The sequence below is a fragment of the Euprymna scolopes genome, chromosome 9, assembly GCF_053919585.1.
Source record: "Euprymna scolopes isolate OS-2025 chromosome 9, ASM5391958v1, whole genome shotgun sequence".
Lineage (NCBI taxonomy): Eukaryota > Metazoa > Mollusca > Cephalopoda > Sepiida > Sepiolidae > Euprymna > Euprymna scolopes.
Window position 1 is genome coordinate 79,697,077 of NC_136490.1, and position 19,440 is coordinate 79,716,516.

General features: G+C 38.0%; 1 protein-coding gene across 8 annotated transcripts in view; it reads left to right on the top strand.

Moving 5' to 3' along the window:
• LOC145284723 (pyruvate dehydrogenase (acetyl-transferring) kinase, mitochondrial-like) overlaps window positions 1–19,440 on the top strand; it is a 591,786-nt gene that overhangs the window by 336,430 nt on the left and 235,916 nt on the right. The gene's annotated exons all lie outside the window — the stretch shown is intronic.

Below are 19,440 nucleotides of genomic sequence, written 5' to 3' on the forward strand. Positions count from 1 at the left end.
CTAACGAGACCACTGAATGGTTCAAAACAGCAATTGAAGCACATATTCCCATGCGAAAATTTTATAGCAAGCCCCACTCTTCCCAATGGTTTACTTCTACTTGCGCAACTGCCATTGCTCAAAGGCAGCATGCATACTGCAGATTTAACTGACATAAGTCCAGTTCAAACAGACAGAAGTATATAGAAGCTAGAAGTAATGTTAAGAAAGAAATAGCGACAGCTAAGAGAAAATTTACTGAAACCACTAAAAAACACATCGAAGCACAAAAATTAGGAACTTGTGCCTTCTGGAAAATCTACAGCAGTGTAGTAAATAATGGGCAATCAACAATTCCCCCACTAACCAACAATCACGAGGTTGTTTGCTCAGCAACCGACAAGGCTAATATGCTTGCCAGTCGGTTTGCGTCAAACTCCACACTGGACCCTTCCAACCACCCCCTGCCTGACTTTCCTTTGCGGGCAGACGCCACGCTAGACGATCTAAAAATCACCCCTGCTCAGGTGCATGCTATCATAAAAAACCTTGACACTTCCAAAGCATGTGGACCCAATCTCATCCCAGCTGTGCTATTAAAAAAGTGGTCAGTCGAAGTAGCTCCAGTTCTCTCCAAACTCTACAACAAATGCCTTAATGAATCTTGCTTTCCGGGCTGTTGGAAAACTGCTTCTGTGGTACCAGTATTCAAGAATTCTGGCGAAAGAACTGACCCATCAAATTATCGCCCCATTAGCTTCCTCCTACTTTTCGCCAAAATATTTAAGATCATAATTAACCATACTCTATTCCATCACCTTACAGATGCTAAACTTCTGACTGACAAACAATATGGATTTAGACAAGCCCGTTCCACAGCAGACATCCTCACTGTAATCTCTGAACGTATATACCATTCACTGGACAAAGCGGGGGAGGGCAGAGCGGTAGCTCTAGATATATCTAAGGCTTTTGACAGGGTATGGCATGAGCGGCTCCTTAGGAAAATTAGATCATACGGTATCACTGGTAGAATACTTAACATAATTAAATCCTTCTTAGATAAGAGAAAAATCCAGGTTGTCCTCGACGGTCGGACATCTAAACAGTATGATATAAATGCGGGAGTGCCTCAGGGGTCTATCTTTGGACCTCTATTGTTCCTAATATTTATTAATGACCTCCCCGACAAAATTGCCTCTGAGATGGGTATATATGCTGATGACACCACACTCTATAACAGGCATGACAGGAAAACAAATGAACACATATCTAAAGAAATGGCAAAAATACTAGAGGATGACCTCCAATCTGTAGTGGAATGCGGACAAAAATGGATGGTCACATTCAATGCTGCAAAGACTAAACTGGTTTCCTTCAATAATTACAAGAAACCTCTGCCACCAATAGGAATGGCCAGTGACCCTTTATCTAAGAGTACATCTTTCAAACTGCTTGGCCTAGCGTTCACAGGAAACATGAGTTGGAACAATTACATTGAAAGCATTGCCAGGGCCATTGCGAAGAAGGTAGGCTCTACTAACACTCGAAAGTATCCTGTACCTCTATAAGGCCACCATTCGCCCATGTATGGAGTATTGCTGTCACATTTGGGCTGGTGCATTTGCTACTAGTCTCTCGCTCCTAGACAAGGTTCAAAAGAGAGTCGCCAATCTGATAAGCCCTGAACTGGCATCTAAGCTTCAGCCTCTGTCCCATCGACGAAATGTTGCATCCCTCTGCCTGTTCTACAAGTATTTTAATGGTGAATGCTCTGGCGAACTGCAGACACTTGTGCCCCCACGATGTAGACACCTTCGACAAACCCGATAGACAGCTAAATCCCACCCCCACAAAGTAGAGATCCCTAGATGTAAAAGATCTTTCTACTCCAGTAGTTTCTTCCCCAGAACCGCTAGACTCTAGACATTCCAGGTCACTGCTTCCCCAACTGTACTGACATGCAGAAGTTCAAAGTTCAGAATTTGGGGTGAAAATGTAATTAAAAAAAACAAAAAACCTTGCATTGTAGTGAAAAACTAAAACCATTCATTTACCAACGGATTTTGCATGTGCACACCAAAGCGGCCTCTGAAATATTAATTAGATATCGCGTCTCCACGCTCTGAGAGTTGGCCTCGGAATATGCACTGAAGATTCATGTGGGTATCAATACTCACGATACGAATTTACACAAGTACCACAGTGGTGGTCAAATGAAATCTGTACAATGACAGAACCCAGAGAACTTGTGTGTGTCATAGGTGCAGAACACAAGTTTCTCAAGTACAGGCAATCCATTGATCCAGTAGACATTCAGGTGTGTAGAGGATGTTGTACTTTGTAAAGTTAATCAACCCAGTAATAACTGATGCTGAGGTACAGAGCGGTTGGGGATTGCGAAAAATGCCAATTCATAGATCCAGCCCCAGTACATTGGAAGCTTGGTAGACTTGATGTCACAGACAACTAGAGCAGGGTTGCTGTGGATATAACTTATTTCGGCACTCAACTGTACCTGACGCTGATAGACTGTGGCCCTAGCCATTTTGCCATCTGAAAGTAGTTGTACTAACTAGTGGTTGTAACCACATTAATGGAATACCATGTGCAGTTCTGGATCATCAAGCAGTTGGAAAGTGTGTTCTATGAAAAGGGGCCGCCAATTGAGTTGCTTACAGCACAACGTTTTGTGGAAAGAGATTTGCTGAGCTTACACAGATGTGGGGCATGCACATATGATTTCAGGGCACCCACGAAGTCCCATTGCAGCAAGAACATGATACATGATCTTGGAGGCAGTGTTCTGGCACAATGTAGCCATCTTGTCATCTTTAACAACAAGATGACTACGACGGCACCTGCAAATGTAATATACACCTATAAGATCTGTGTCAAGGATATCGATGAAGTGGTGGTGCTTGACAATGCAGTTTCTAGTTCATACAGGGGGGGGTGAGATGCTGTTTGGGTGAAGAATCTACAGGTAAGATGTATGACACAGTTCAGCACAGGTGCAGTGACAAAAAGCAATAGCTAACACTTAGTCTCAGTTAATGGAACAGCACACCACATAAGATGTGTGTCCAGCATGCTGAAATGATTGCTCCATTTATGATAACATTAACTCTTCAGATAACGAAGCCCCACTGCTCTCTGAGCATGAAGAAAGCTTCTCGGAGAGTGATGCACCCATGGATTTAGAGCAGGAGGAGTTCAATGATGCGACAGAAAAAAGCACCACTGAGGAAGTTCCTGAATTTGTACTGAAGGCAAAGTACCAGGAAAAAGTGGCTTACCCAATATTGTCATTTGTGTAATCTCAAGATTAGAGATTAGTGTGATGAGCATGCACGGAAGCACTCAAGAATGGTGTGTCACTGTCTTAGTCAGGCCTATTTATGGCAAAATTAAGTTCGGCCAAGGGTTATAAAAAGCTGAGGCCAGAATCATTCAGCTAGTATCTGCCAAGGTTGCTCTGATACCCAGTCGTTTCAAAAGAGTTGTTTAGGATCGTGTCAGATCATTTTGACGGAGGTATTTGGGATTGTATTGATGGAGTTGTTCAGGATTGTGTCATGTCATGTCAATGGAATTGCTTAGGACTGTGCCAGATTGAACAGAAATGTTTGAGACCGTGCCAGGTCGTGTTGACAGAAGTGTTTAGTCATGTGTTGACAGTATTTTCTGTGCTGAGTCATGTAGATGGAAGCGTTTGGTTTACATTTATTGTCCAGTTGACTTGATGGTTGTTGCAGTCATACTGTCATGTGTGATAGCAACTTTTTTCACCTCTCTTCCCTGCAAACCAAAAACCTACCCTCTTTTGGATACCAAATTAAAGAAGCAGTTACTAAAATCAATGAAAATCCTGACAACAAAGCCCGACACACAATTAATAAAAAAACTACCCATGACAGATTAAACATTCACTTAATTTAAAAATAAAAAAAACAACACAAGCAACCTAATAAACAGAAACAACTTTGGAGAACTTAGAGAAAGATATATTCAATACAAAGAAATTTATGCAAATGGTTTCGAAATACCAAAAGAAACGGTACAGCATATAGAGATGGACAAAACTACTCTCTTCTCGATCAAAGGACATATTGATGTACCCAGTTCCACAATAAGCTATTAAAATGGCTTTTTAAAGGAACAAAGTTCATGACTGACTGTTTGTCAAGTACTTAGCTGTGAAAGGGGAAGAGTTCAAACACACATACATCACAGATAAACGAATACAAATGAGTGAAAAAGGAAAAATAACGGTTCTAACTTAGATGCCGAGTCTTGTTGGTATACCAGCCAATGAAAAACTAGATAAATTAGTCAAGAAGGCTACTCCCAGAAACATCACAAACATTAAAATCTCATCATCATGACGGGCTCTTTGTCCGGACCAATATGACTCTTCCTCTCCTGAGTTTCCTATCTTCCATCAGCTGCCTCAGATCATCAGGTTCACAGTTAGCATGGTGTGCTATTTGCTGGATGTAAATGGATTTAGGTTGTCCTTCGCTTGTAGGTCCATGTCTTGGAGTCCATAGCAATACATCACTCACTAATTTATGCTTGCTTCTCAGACAATGACCAGCAAATCATAGACGTCTATCCCTGATGGTATTAGATATGGCAGGTAGGTTGCCATAAAGTTGCTGCTTCGTGGGATGATTTTGCCAAGATATATTTGCTACTGTTCATAGCATACGGGTGTATCTGCCGATGATAGTTGCAGTCCCATCTAGGTCTTTTAAACCATCTACTGGTGACCGAATGGGGTCAATACTTTCTTTTGTTGCTGCATAGAAATTTCGCAGGTCTCGTTGGTCAGCATACCTTTGTATTTTCTCAACTTTCCTTTGCCACCAGGTGTTCTGGACTTCTCAGATTCATTTTTGGCACTCATCTACAGCTTGTTTGTGAGCACATTTATTGGCAGCTGTGGACTGGTTCTTCATGGTCAGACGTGTCTGACGTTTGGCCTTGATGAGAGGAGTTATGATATTGTCATTCTCCTCAAACCAGTCCTGACTTTTCTTGCTTGCATAGCCAATGGTTTCCTAGCAGCATGAGTCGTGGCCTCTCTAAGGGTGGTCCAGTGGGGCTGTACAGTGGCCTGGCCCACGGATTCTGCAAGGTGGCATTTGCAAGCTTCCTTGAAATTTTTTGCCAACTGTGGATAGCAGAGCTTGATGCAATCATAGTGTCAGTGTGTTGGGTATCTTTCTAGGTGATCGAGGGGTAATCACCATCCACGATCACCATCCACATCTGGAGATCAACCTGTGATCCGTCTAGCAGTGTTCTGCTCCAGGTTCGGATGATGCAAACATCTTTTCTGTCTCTGGCTCCAGTTAGACTGTAGTCCAGAATGTGCCAGTGTTTAGATCGGGGATGTTTCCATGTGGTCTTTTGTCGGTTCGAGAGTCTAAAGATGATGTTGGTGACAACAAGTTGGTATTCCGCACACAAACCGAGTAGGAGCTGTCCATTAGCATTAGTTCCCAATGCCATGGTGGCCAATGATTCCCTCACATAAGTGGCAGTCCTTGCCCACTCGTGCATTAAAGTCACCCAACACAACGAGCTTGCTGCTAGTAGGCACTCTCTAGATTGTGGGGTTGAGCCGGGTGAAAAATGCAGCTTTGTCTTCCTGTCAAAGTTGGGGCATAACTGAAATCAGGGTGATGTGTCTTGTTTCCTGTGATGAGAAAGTGGACAGTCATTAGGCGCTCAGTAATGGCTGTGGAAACAATGTTGTATAAGCTGGGAACGGATTGCGAAGCCAACACCATGTATGTGCGGCTCCTTGGGGGCTTTCCTTTTCCAAAAGATGGTATATCCTGTTCCAGCTTCCCTGATGTTGCCTTCTTTGGATAGTCTGGTTGGAATCGGTTAGCTGTAACTCAGCCTCTTCAATACAGGTCCCAAATGGCCACCAGCCAAATGGAAGCTGTCCCTTTGTCTTTCGTCTTTCGCTAGGTTCAGTCACGTTCCGTTTTCCAAAATTATGGGGGTTCAAGTATTTCCATTACACTCAGAACTTTGGCAAAACCTCTCCCCCAACCACCAAACCAGTCAATCACTCAATTCTGAATGCACTGGCATAGAAGAAAAAAGAAATAAAACAACACTTGAAATTATTGAAGAGAAAAGGGGTTTTCGGTATGAGCCTCTCTCCTCCCCTCTTTTCAGGCTACGATTTATTGCCCTCTGACCTCTTTTCCAATTTGAAACTGAATTACTCTATCAGTAAAAGCAATAAATATCCATGCACTTGTGGACGGACGATTTTATGGTTTCACCCTCAGCTGTTATTCTCATTTAGATTGTCTTGTCTCTCCTAATTGACACATTTTAGATGGATACTCAACAACCAATTCGAGGACCACCCAAGAACTGGTTTTTAAGGTCCGATTTTATGAGAACCAGTCTTTGCCTTGAAAGAATCGGTATCAACATGGGCCTCAAATACAGTTCGTAGAGTAGACCATCGAGTCTTAGCGATTTGTTGTAGCCAACCTGCTGCTTTGTTACTCTGCCCTCACAACCAGCTGCTTTAGCCGCCTAGAGGCAGGGAGAGTTGGCCAAATAGTCACCAAATTCATGGACAGGGAGATCAGGCTGTTGTGCGAAATGTTCTTCAAAATGTTCCCAAAAACCTTTGTGGATCTTCAGTTGACCTCAGGGTACGTCCACCCGGGTGCTTGATGTTTGATGTACTTATCCGAGCTACACATGGTGACCTTCCTACACCCATCCATGTCAGAGTTCTTGGCTTCGTTGGTTACTTTACTAAGCCTAGCCCTAACTACTTGGCCTTCATAACACTCGCTAGACTTGCATCAAAGGTCCTTTGTTAGCTCTTGATCTATAGTATCCCCTACACCCGTAGTCCTAGTTAGCTTCTCTTTTAGCTGCTTCTTTATCCTGGCCTTATCTACTATGAAACGCTGGTCATATGTGATGGAGAAGTTCCTAATCTTAGCATTTAGACTAACCCACTACTTAATCCTAGTAACCGCCCCCACTAAAGCTTCTTGGATGAGCCTAGCTAGTTTTACCCAGAATTCTTGTATCTCCAGCAAGGATGTATTTAACTTCCAGGACCCAACTAGTTTGAGCCTATTCCCTAAATACAGACAGGCCATGACTATTGACTTAGCCAGTGAAAAGTGGGACATTCTAGGAAATTTGTTGTCTCTTTTAAGTAAATTTGATTTCATTACATTATCTCTTTGTATTAAAGTACTTAAAGTAAAATCTTCATTAAAATTTTTATTTTTAACACAAATGAAAATGTTTAAACTGATTTGCTTCCCTTGTTTAGAATTTAAGCTGAAAGTTCTAAAATCAAATCTGGTAAAATCACTGTATAACTATGTTTTACATCTGCTCAATAGTTTGAAGTGAAAATATCTTAAAATATATATATATTGAAAACTAGTGTTCAGATGATGATTCAGAATCAAGAATCAAAAACATCAGAACTTTTGGATGTATTTGAATCGGAATCAGAAAAATTTTAGTTTTATCTCTGATTCTAAAAATAATTCTTTTAATTGAATTTTCCATTGTTTCTACAAATGATGAAATGATTAATATTTATTGTTTTCTAAACTATCATTAAAACTAAAATCATAATAGGAAAATATGATGTAAATTTATTTTGCTTGTTAAAATAAAATTTGACTTAATTTAGCATTAATTAATTTAACATAAAAAAAAATACAATTGATTTACAAGATTCTCCAAAAATATTTTAAAATGAAATATTTTTATCCAGAAATATATACTGACCAACATCATTGATAATTACATTATTAAAATTAAATCCATTTATTTTATGCTGCCGGGCTTTTGTCCTTTTCTTTTAATTATATACTAGTAGGGCCTGTGGAAATTCCACAGCAGCATCTTTCATATGTAATATATTGCTGCTGGACATTCTATGGGCGTTCAGCATGAATGAAGACACCATCATATTATTCTAGCCTTTTTGTTATATATTATTTGGGCCGATGATTTCATTACAAACACACCAATCAACTAACTCACATTTCATCATTTTTCATAAATCTTGGATATGTTATTAATATAGTAATATATAATAATAGTATAGGATTAACTTCTTGAATTTCTTCCACATATTGAATGACAGGAAAGCCATTGATTGGTTCTGGCAGACCAAGCATCACACAATTCATACCATTTTCATTCAGAATCATGTTTATGTGATGCAGAGCGATATTTTCTGCAATATTATCATATTGGCATAAAAGGTCCTCTATTATAAGGTATTTGTTATCATTCCATAATTTTGTGGTGTATTGAATAAACAAATCATTGCAAACATGTTAAGAAGTTGTCATGGCATTTGGTATACAGTTGCCTCACTCAAAGCCATTTGTAGTTTGTTGTCATCTTCAAGCAGTTGTAATTGAATACAGACACCCTTAAAGGTCAGCAATTTTTCACCTCCTACAGTTTTCAAGTCATCAAAAGAAGTTGCACCTGGTACATGAAAAAGAAATATCCTTAAATGGAATTTCTCAGCATTTCTAGGACTGGCAGAGTACAATCTTGTTACAATGTGGTGATGACACTGTCTTCTGTTCCAGGTGTTACTTTGCTTGTTAAATACATAATATTCAGGGATATCAATATAAAGGTGGGCTCTTGCATCCACGTCACTTTGGTTAAGTTTGAACCATGCAATTAATTGCATGTCATGTCCTTCTGCACAGGCAGCAGCCTGTCTTTTTTCACCTGGCCTATAATAAACTTGTTGCTCATCAGATAAATGGAGTGCCAGTCGATAAACTGTGTGTGACTGGCCATACATTTTATATTCTGACAAACGCCAAAATGCTTCAGGCAGGGATACATATCTACACAAAATATATTGCTTAATTTCATTATATTCATGTTCATTAGTTTCATTGTTATTTATATTCATTTCCATCATTGTGAAATCATGTCCTTTATAGACATATTTGAAAAGATATTTTACACTTCTAATCGAGATACATACTTCTACATTAATGTGAGCACCATATTTTCTGAGTAAATATTTATTATATGGTACTACAAACCTGCAGTCAACCTCATGGACACCCACTCTAACAGCATCTCCAAATTTCTGGGTCTATAAAGAGGATATTCAGAAACATTTGTAATAGTCTCCTCCTGATACGACATAGGAAATTTCTTCTGACACTCTCCCTCTACCATACAGATTGAGTTGGGATTAAATGTACAGCAGGGTCCATGAATCATGAGTTTTTTACTAATTGTCTCAATTCTGGAATATGTTCTGATGATAATTCAGCTGACACAATATTATCAATTTGTTCTTAAGTTATAATTTTATCTTCTGCACGCAGCATGATTAGCATGTGACAATGTGGGAGATCTTGTTTCTGAAATTCAATTACATGTATCACAGCAATAGGTACCCCAAGTACATATCTGTCCTTTATGTCAATCATTAATTCATAGAGATGTTTAAAAACTTGTGCCATGAAATCAGGTCTGTTCTGTGTAGTTTCATGTGGCTGTAAGTTTTTGATTACTTCTAGACATTTTGGATTGCGAGTATATGTTATGAATAAATCAGGCCTTCCATATTTGCAAACTATTGCCATTGCGTCTTGATAGTATTGTTGCATATTTCGTGGGCTCCCTGTGAAGGATGATGGTAAAATGACAGGTATTTCAGGATCTTCAGTTTCATTATTTCTTGCAAGATGATCCATCGAGCCAGAATACATTGCAACATTTAGTTGTGCTTGATTTTCTGCAATGAATTTCAAACGACAACCTTCTACTTTAACATAAGTATCAACTATATATTGCTAATATAGTTTTCCACCACTGTGTATTGGACTGAAGCCACCTCTTATCGATAGACGATATGCATAAAATTCCTGCATGAAAACCTTGTTACGAACACTAGTTTGCCTATTTTATACATGAGGAATGTTTATATGCATTCCAAATTCACCATGCGGAAAGAGAAGAGGGTAAATCATTGAGTCAAGATGGCAAGAGAGGTAAGATACCCTCTCCCTCTGCTGTCCTTCTGGGTACACTATAATGTCATGATGGACAGGAGGTGCTCCATTATCACCGACAAATATTACTGCAACTTCATCATTTGTTGGTTTATTATATCTCCTCGTATCAGGGCCGGCAATAAACTGCATGGTTATTTTTCTGGGGGGAACATTTTGTAATGTAGCCCTCTATTGCTCTTCAAGTTCGACAGTTCTCATGTTTCTATATGCCGCTACATAAGGATTATCAACCATTGCTTGAGATATTTTTTGAAAACTGAATATAAGCAATCAGAATTTCGATTAGCATTTAACCTCAGATTTAATGCTTCATTTGTCTCAATTATATAGAGATGTCCATATTTTTTTCTTCATTTTTATTTGGATATAAATTTGTTGCATAATAATATATTTGTCCTTACAATCGAAAACAATATGGACCATGTCCTGGGGGGGGGGGGTCACTGCAGCTCCAAAAGAAGCAAAGGTAAAGGAGGAGTCATAATTCCTAATGTTTTTTTAAAAGTTGGTCATTTCCTTCAAACAATTCCCTTAGAATGACCGGATATTCTAGCAGAGGCTCAAGTGAAACTTTTCTATTATGACAGCAATTCAGAGACTCTCCCTGGAATCGGAGAGTCTGGCAGTGTTCACAAATAACATTCATTGGCCCAATATAGAATCTATCAGGATTTATAAATTGAACACAATTTGCATTATTTCTTCCTATGTTATTTCTAGTTCTCCTATTTTCCAGATTCATCAGTCGTTCTCCTTCAGTCATGTCATTTTTTTTAACTCTTATATGTTGTCAGGTGATGCTTCGTTGCTCTTGTCTTTCTTCTTCGTCCATTGCATATCTTCTTATTCGCAACCGTTCTCTTGTTTGAGTGTTATACAATTCTCTTTCTTCTTCATTCATTTGAGTCATTCTTCTCTGCATTATTTCTCTACTACGATTATTATATGCATTTTTCTCCTCCTCGCTCATTTGACTCCTTGTTCTTTGCACTTGTTCTCTGTTTCTATTTCGTTGGGCTTGTTTTTCACCCGCCAAGAACTGATTTCGCCTCCTGTTTTGTCGTTCTCTGGCTGTCTGTCTTTGCTGTCTTCTTCGTTCGTCCATATTGAAGGTAAACAACCACGGTAGGTAAAAATTATTAAAACACGCTTCAACAGGAAATAGTAATAATTGTAATAAGTATCTAGCATAAAAAATAATTCTGTCAGCAATAAAATATTTTAAACGTGACCAAAGTCCATGAACCAAATCCAAGATGACCGTAATCGTCTGCTCAAAAAACCGTCAACTTGATTACTTAAAAAAAGTGAATCGGTGGAACATGAAATAAAAAACGCACAATCCAAAATTGAAAGTTTGAAACCAAAGGCACACTTTGAGAAACAACTATAAAAATATTTTATTGAAAACAATGTTGTAATAAAAATAATTTATTTAGAAAAAAAAACTGGTATTTTATTGATTTTTTTTTTTGTTTACATTTAATGTTTTTATTAAAATATTTTATGTACCAAAAACAGTTTTTCATGAAAACAATGTGGTAATAAAACTAATTTATTTCGAAAAATGTACTGTCATTTAATATGCATATTTTTTTAAGTTCAATGTTTTTATAAAAATATTTTCATGTACAAAACCAGTTTCGTTTCGCTAATAACATGTCGCTTTTTTGGTTAATAACGTCAAGGCTTTTCATAAAGGTCGAGGTCTTATAATAGCTATGCATCTTGGCTTTTGTTTAGATGTCAATGTTGTGGTAGTAGTAATAATATTAAAAAAAAAAAGACATCAGTGCGTCTCTCTCTCTCTGTATATTAATTTAATGTCCATAGTATGTCATCACCTTCTATTCTTCTTTTTAATTAATAAGATCTCCTGATTGAATAATTTAAATATTTTATGTACAAAAACAGTTTTTCATTAAATTATTTTAGTTAAAACAATCTTGTAATAAAAATAATTTCTTTAGAAAAAGGAACTGTCATTTAATATATATATATATATTTTAGATTTAATGTTTTTATAAAAATATTTTATGTACAAAACAGGGTTTCATTTCGCTAATAACGTGTCACTTTTTTGGTTAGTAACGTAAAGGCTTTTCATGAAAGTTGAGGTTTCATAATGTTGTAGTAGTAGCAATAATATTTTAGCGAAAACATCAGCGTCTCTCTCTTTCTCTCTCTCTCTCTCTCTCTCTCTCTCTCTCTCAATAAACAATGAATAAAACAAATAACTGCTCGATTTTTGTCCCTGCCGAGAAATTTGAGTTATCATATTTTACTATGGAATAACTTAAAATCAATTATTTCTTAACAACTTTTGAAAGATAAAACCCTAAATTTTATAGAATTAAAAACAAATATAGTGGTGAGAACACACTATTCAAATGCAACCTTGAGCGGTCGTAAATGTGTATTCTGAAATTAAATGTCTATTCCAGAATTAAATTTCAACCAATCAAATTTGCCGGAAAGCATGACACACAAAAGAACACACACGCTATCGTATTTATAGATGATAGCTTCCTGTCAGATGGGCTTTTATCTGGTATCTCAAGCATTGACAAATCTCAGGACATTAGACCACAGTGTGAGGGGAAAAAAGTTTGAAAATTTCGAACCTAGTGTTAAGTTGAATTTGGTGAATTTAAAAATGTTCATGATTCTGTGTGAGAATACGCTTTGGCATCAGTATTCCTTTCAATGAAAGTTAACATGTCTGTAAATTGGTTGTAAAAGGAAGTATCAAATGATATAAAAGGTGGCTGGAGATGGAAATTGAATGCAATAAAATCGAAGACTAATAATAAAAATGATTCTTAGTTATTACTGAAACCATTTCACAGTTCAATACTTAAATTTTCCTCTGAAAAGAGACAGATACACTGAACACCGTGACATTGAAAATTTGCCATATAAGTGGTTATTTAAACATTTTTTTCTTAACTACGAGGGGTGTGCAATAAGTAATACCCCTGACCCACTTCCAGTTGTCTGATCTAGCTGAAATTTTGCATGTGCTATGATTTATATTTCTACGGGTTATGTGGCAAATTACAGTTCTGAACTACTTGTGGTTTCTGTTTACAGGTGTTTGAGTCGGGTGTGGAATGGAGCCTGTTGAATGTTGAGCAGTGATCCAGTTTTTGTATTTGAAAGGACGCACACCACAGGAGACTTTTGATGAAATGAAAGAAACTTATGGTGATAATACCCCATAATATGACCTTGTAAAACGCTGGCATCGTGAATTCAAACATGGCCAGAAGTCTGTGGAAACAGCTCCCAGACCAGCCCCCCCCTTCTGCCATTGATGAAGCATCTGTCCGTCAAGTTAAGGCTGCCATTTTGGAAGATCGGCGCATTGCTACTTGCCAAATAGCCCAAGATGTCAAGATTAGTACAGGGTCCGTGGAAACTATCATTCATGACCATTTGCATATGCATAAGGTGTCTACCAGATGGATTCCCAGGTTGCTCACATCATTCCAGAAGCGAGAACGTGTCGAGTGCTCGAGGATGAACTTGGAGATGTGCCAAAGACTGATTACACAGGATGAAACCTGGGTCCATCACTATGATCCAGAGACCAAAGTCCAGTCAATGCAGTGGAAGCACTGGACTCACCATCTCCAAAGAAGACAAGGGTGCAGCCCTCCACTGGCAAGGTCATGCTCACAGTCTTCTGGGACCAAGACGGAGTAGTGATGACTGATTTCCTGGCAAAGGGTACCACAATTACAGGAGCCTATTATGCTTCACTTTTGAGGAAATTAAGGGAAGCTATCAAAATCAAGAGGCGTAGCAAGATCAGCAAAGGTACCCTCCTCCTGCAGGACAACGCTCTGGTCCACAACTCGCATATCGCTAGATCAGAAGCACGGGTGTGTGATTATGAAATCCTTCCCCATCCTCCCTACTCTCCTGACCTTGCACCCTCTGACTTTCACCTCTTCCCAGCTATGGAGTTGTTTTTGAAAGGAAAGCGTTTCCCAGATTATGCAGCCTTGATTTCTGAAATCACATCATGGGTGGAGGACCAACCTGGGGTGTTCTACAAAAACGGTCTCCAGAACTGCATCAAACGATGGGAGAAATGCATAACTCTGGGTGGTTCCTATGTAGAGAAAGACTAATAAGTGTGCCAAGTCTCGTTGCTCTATTGCTATGGGAAGTGGGTTAGAGGCATTACTTATTGCACGCCCCTCGTATTTTAAAGAAATTTAAAATGTTTTTTAGGAATTAAAAATAATTACTAATGTTTATATTTTTTATTATAAGAACTTCTAAGTATTTATTATGTTTGTTAACTTCAGTATTGTGAAGTTTTACACAGGTTTTGTTACTCAAAAGTGTGAGGAATTCTGTGGAACTGCCATCTTTCCTTTAGGCCGGCCATACAGTTCTAGTAGCCGGTCTGTGATTGGTTTAAATTTGAATGTGTAAGGTGATTTGACTTGGCGCCTTTTTGTATTCATGTGTTTATTTTTCAGTCTGAGAATGAACACGGAACAGTACAGACTCAAACCAGCAGTTCCCTCACAAACAGTTGGTGAACGAAGGACATATCTCTACAAGCAGAGACAACTTATTTTGCTGAACCTATTCAGATCCAGGATGCCATTCAAGAAACTCTTCATCATGTTATTATCCAATTATTGAATCTTATCTTATTTCATCTTGAGCCCCGAGGGGCTCACATTATGCCTGCTTATAGACGCCATCATTCCCACTGTTTTCTCCATGATCTTCATGGATCCTTCCAAAGGAACAATGAACTAACATTCCAACAATAGGAATTCATACTCAAGGCTCCATGTGTATGGTAGCAAATCGGGCCACCATTTTGCAAAAGGGCTTACCAGAACCAAAGAACTTTCATTGCTGTAACATTGTGAATAATTTTTGAGTTTAAAGGTATGGTTTTTGTTTGTGGAATTCATTTGCTACTGCAGGGAGGAAATTGAGTGTGTAGGAAATGATTAATTATAATTTGTGTAAATTCTTGATTTAAGACGAGCAGAATTTTTTTTTCATACAAACGAAACAGAAAAAAAATATATCTTTTAATCTGCTCAAATGAGCAGATTAAAAGATAATATATTTTTTTTCTGTTTCGTTAAATCAGAAGAGTAATTATTTCATTAATGTAACTTATGCCGCCAAAAACTAAGACATTGATAGGTTACTTGATGCTATGTTTGCATTTTTAAATTAAAAAAAAAAAGAAGAAAAAATTTGGAATTCTTCTGGCATTTAAAATTGCATTAGGTAATAATTTAATTCGACCTTGAAATTGGGGTCATAAGTTGCTAGCTCATTAGGGTTGCATTTTTTCAAATTAAGATCCCATGTGGATCATTTGTATATGACTAAATTGAAAAAAAAAACAAAAAAACTTCAGTTCAAATTCTGTAGACGGAAAAAAAAACAGGAAGTAAGAAAAGTTAATGATTTTTTTTTCGCAATTTAAATGTTAATTGTAAAAATCACACTTTGAATGTGTTTATTGCACACATTGGATATTAATTTGATTTTAAATCATTGATTAAATCATTAAATTGAGATTAATCGCTGGCGGCCATTTCATTAGCGTGTTTAAATTGAGATTGCTAATGTTGATTGTAATTGTGATGCCAGGTTAATATATTAATTATTTTGTGCTGCTATTGTCAGTTTTAAAACGATAATGTGAGTTGAAATTATTATTAAAAAAATATATTTAGGGTTTAATCCCCCCCCCCCTCCCCCGGTTTTTCAAGCAGCCTTGGTGTAGCTTAGGAATTTCAAATTCGGTTATAAATGTGTAGCTGAATCATATTTCTTAGAGCATTTGCCCAAATTTTGGGCTTTATTAATTGCTGGTGACCATTTCGTTAGTGTTGTTTATTGATTTTGGCGATTTTTGCCTCCTTAACATTTGCGGATAATTATACCGTTGCTATTCTATTTAAAAAGTAAGGGGAGAGGAAAAGATTTAATTCCTCCCCCCTCCCCATTTTTTCAGGCACTTTGGTGTCACTCGGGAATTTCGAATTCAATTATAAAGGTGTAACTTGTTCATATTCCTTAGAGCATTCGACCTAATTTGGGGTAAATTAATCGCTGGTGATCATGTGTTTAGCATTGTTTATTTGTGATTACAATTCCGTATTGGAATAATATTGGCAGTTTTCGCCACCTTAATATTTGATGTGTAGAAATGGTGAAAGATTCCTTTCTCTGACATAATTCCATTTTGGAATAATATTGGCGGTTTTCACCACCATAATATTTGATGTGTAGAAGTGGTGAAAGATTCCCTTCTTTGAATACTATTATGTACCATGTATTTGAAATTATGGAATATTTATTAGCCGCTCCGCTCGATGTTCAGTGGGATATTTGCGCGCCAAAATTGGCACCTTCTTCACCTAAGATGAAACCAATAGGGCATCTTCTTCCCCACGTGAGGTGAAGGCCACTTTATTTTGTAAGCTGCCCAATTATTGGATTTATTGCTGGGATTCAGGAAAAACGAATATGTCCTTCTAGGTGATATAAGAAAGGCCTTCTTACAAATTCACCTCATATCAGAAGAGGATAAAAACAGATTTTGTTTTTTCCTTAAAAAAGGTGACAAATTATGTACTTACAGGTACAAAACTATTATATTTGGGTTCAATGCTAGCCCCTTCATTCTGAACTTCATTTTGAAATTCCATGCGGAAAAATATGCAAAAGATGCAGCATCGCATACCATTTCCAACAATTTTTATGTGGATAATCTTGTCACTACCAGTTATGACAGAGAGTCCCTACTTGCTATTTATAACAATGTTTGTAGCAGACTGTTAGAGGCAGGCTTCTATTTACGATCCTGCAATTCTAACTGTTCTAAGATACAAGATAAAATGTTGGAGGATGAAATTATTTCTTCTCCCTTCCCAGACTTTGAGAAGGTAATGGGATACCTATATGATCCTATTCAGGACACGTTCAAACTTTCTCCCACTTTGGTGGACCCTGAAGTCAATACCAAACAGGGGATTCTTTTGCAAATATCAGGAGTATATGACCCTTTATCTATGCTTCTCCCCATTACGATACAGGGGAAGATCATTGTAAGCTTGATCTGGAAAAGCAAGTTGTTGTGGGATGAGCGGACACTCAGAGAGCTCAATAACTATGGCAAACCCATTCCAAGGATCTAAATGACTTGGGGAAGTTTGAATTTCCCAGGCGTGTATTGTCAGAAAATCAGTCCGTCGAATTTATTTGTTTCTGTGACGCATCGAAAAACGCATACGAATTCACCCTGTATGCGAAACAGGGAGCGAATTGTTCTCTGTTGTTTGCTTAGGCCAGAGTGGCCCCAATTAAAGGGAAATCACTTTCCACTTTGGAACTATTGGCTATGTTTTTGAGCCCTTAAGGTAGCCCCTCAAGTTTTGGGTGCTCTGGGGCCCCTTAACATTGATAATTTTTTTCTGATGTCTAATTTCCAAGTTGCCCTCTCGTGGGTCCTGAATGGTAAAGGATCCTAGAAAAATGTACTCATTGAAAACAGGATCGCAGAGATCAAAAAATTTTCAGAAGATATTAATATTAAATTTGGTGTTATCATCATCATCATAACGGGCTCCTTGCCCGGACCAATGTAACTCTTCCTCTCCAGAGTTTCCTGTCTTCCATCAGCTGTCTCAGATCTTCAGGTTCACAGTTGGCATCATGTGCTATTTGCTGGATGTACGTGGATTTAGGTTGTCCTTTGCTTGCAGGTCCGTGTCGTGGAGTCCATAGCAATACATCACTCACCAATTCATGCTTGCTCTTCAGATAATGACCAGCAAATCGTAGGCGTCTTTCTCTGATGGTATTAGATATGGCAGATAGGTTGCCATGAAGTTGCTGCTTCGTGGGATAATTTTGTGAAGATATATTTAATACTGTTCGTAGTATACGGATGTATGTGCCTTCTAGTTTTCTTTCCAATCTTTTGGTAAGTGTCTAGGTTGAAGCACCATAAACAAGGACAGACTCTACCACTACCCTGAAGAATTGCATTTTCAGTTTGTTAGTTAGTCCCGAAGTCCATACTGAATGCAACCCATGCTTTTGAGATGCGAATTTCGATATCTCTCTCTGTAGAAGCTATGTTGCTGCCCAGATACGTAAACTCAGCGATTTTGTTCAGTGTTGATCCAACCAGAGCCCTGATCTCTCCTTTCACATTGAAAGTCATAAACTTTGTCTTATCTGCATTAATGTGGAGACCAATGTCATTTGAAGACTTTTCTAGCTTACGTAACAGTGTTTGCGCATCAGCAGTGTTATTCGCGAACAAAACAATATCGTCTGTGTAATTTGCATCAGTTATGTGTGCTGATTGATGACATCTGTTTCTGGATTCATTTAAGGTGAACCCTAGCGTGTTGTGTATATCAACAGAGGTGCAAAGTACAAAGTCAAAACAGACAATGAAAAGAAAAGGGGCAAGAGTATCTCCTTGTAGAACATTGGTGCGGATGTCGAAAAATTCAGTGTCCCCATCTGGCGACCTGACCATTGCTCGAATGTGCTCATATAGCATCATGATAGCATTGATGACTTCATTTGGAATGCCATATGCTTTTAATATTTGCCGTTCACTCGAAATTAAAATGTTTCTTCATCGGAAAATCTGGCAGATCTTTTAACTAGAGGTATTAATACTTCTAAATTTTCCCAGTTATTCAATTTCTGGATGTATGGCCTGGAATGTCTCAATAGAGATGGCGTTGATCGACCAATCTCACCCTTACTTTGTCTAAACGAAACTAATAAAAAAAAATTCTATCATGTTTGTACTTTTAGGAGACACATCCTTCTGAAAAATTACAAGTATTCTAGCTTATCTAAGGCAATCAGCATCTTAGAAAAAGTGTTGAAATTTTATTTGTTGCGTCACCGTAGTGCTGACAATTTTAATGGCCAAATTATTGCTATTTGCTAATATGAAAATGGAGGCCTTCTCTCTTGAACTAGGTTACTTAAAAGAACCATCCGGGAAAGTGTCTTCCCCTAGGGTAACTGCCTTAGAGTTATTCCTTGATAAAGATGGGGTAATTAGAACCAGAGGTAGGATACAGAATTCTGATATTCTGTCCTTCGAAATAAGGAATAAATTTGTTGACAAATTCAATCGTATCTGGCATAATGATTACCTCTTGTCATTAAGAGAAGTTGATGCCAAAATCGGGAGCAATTGTGCCCCCAAGTTATCTGTTGGAGGGATAGTACTTAGTAAGACTCTCAACAAAACCAGACAATTTTAAAATCTTGGTAAAATAATCAAATTACTGGAAACGACAATAATGTTCGTTCCGCGGTTGTTCTGAAGGATGGGTGCGAA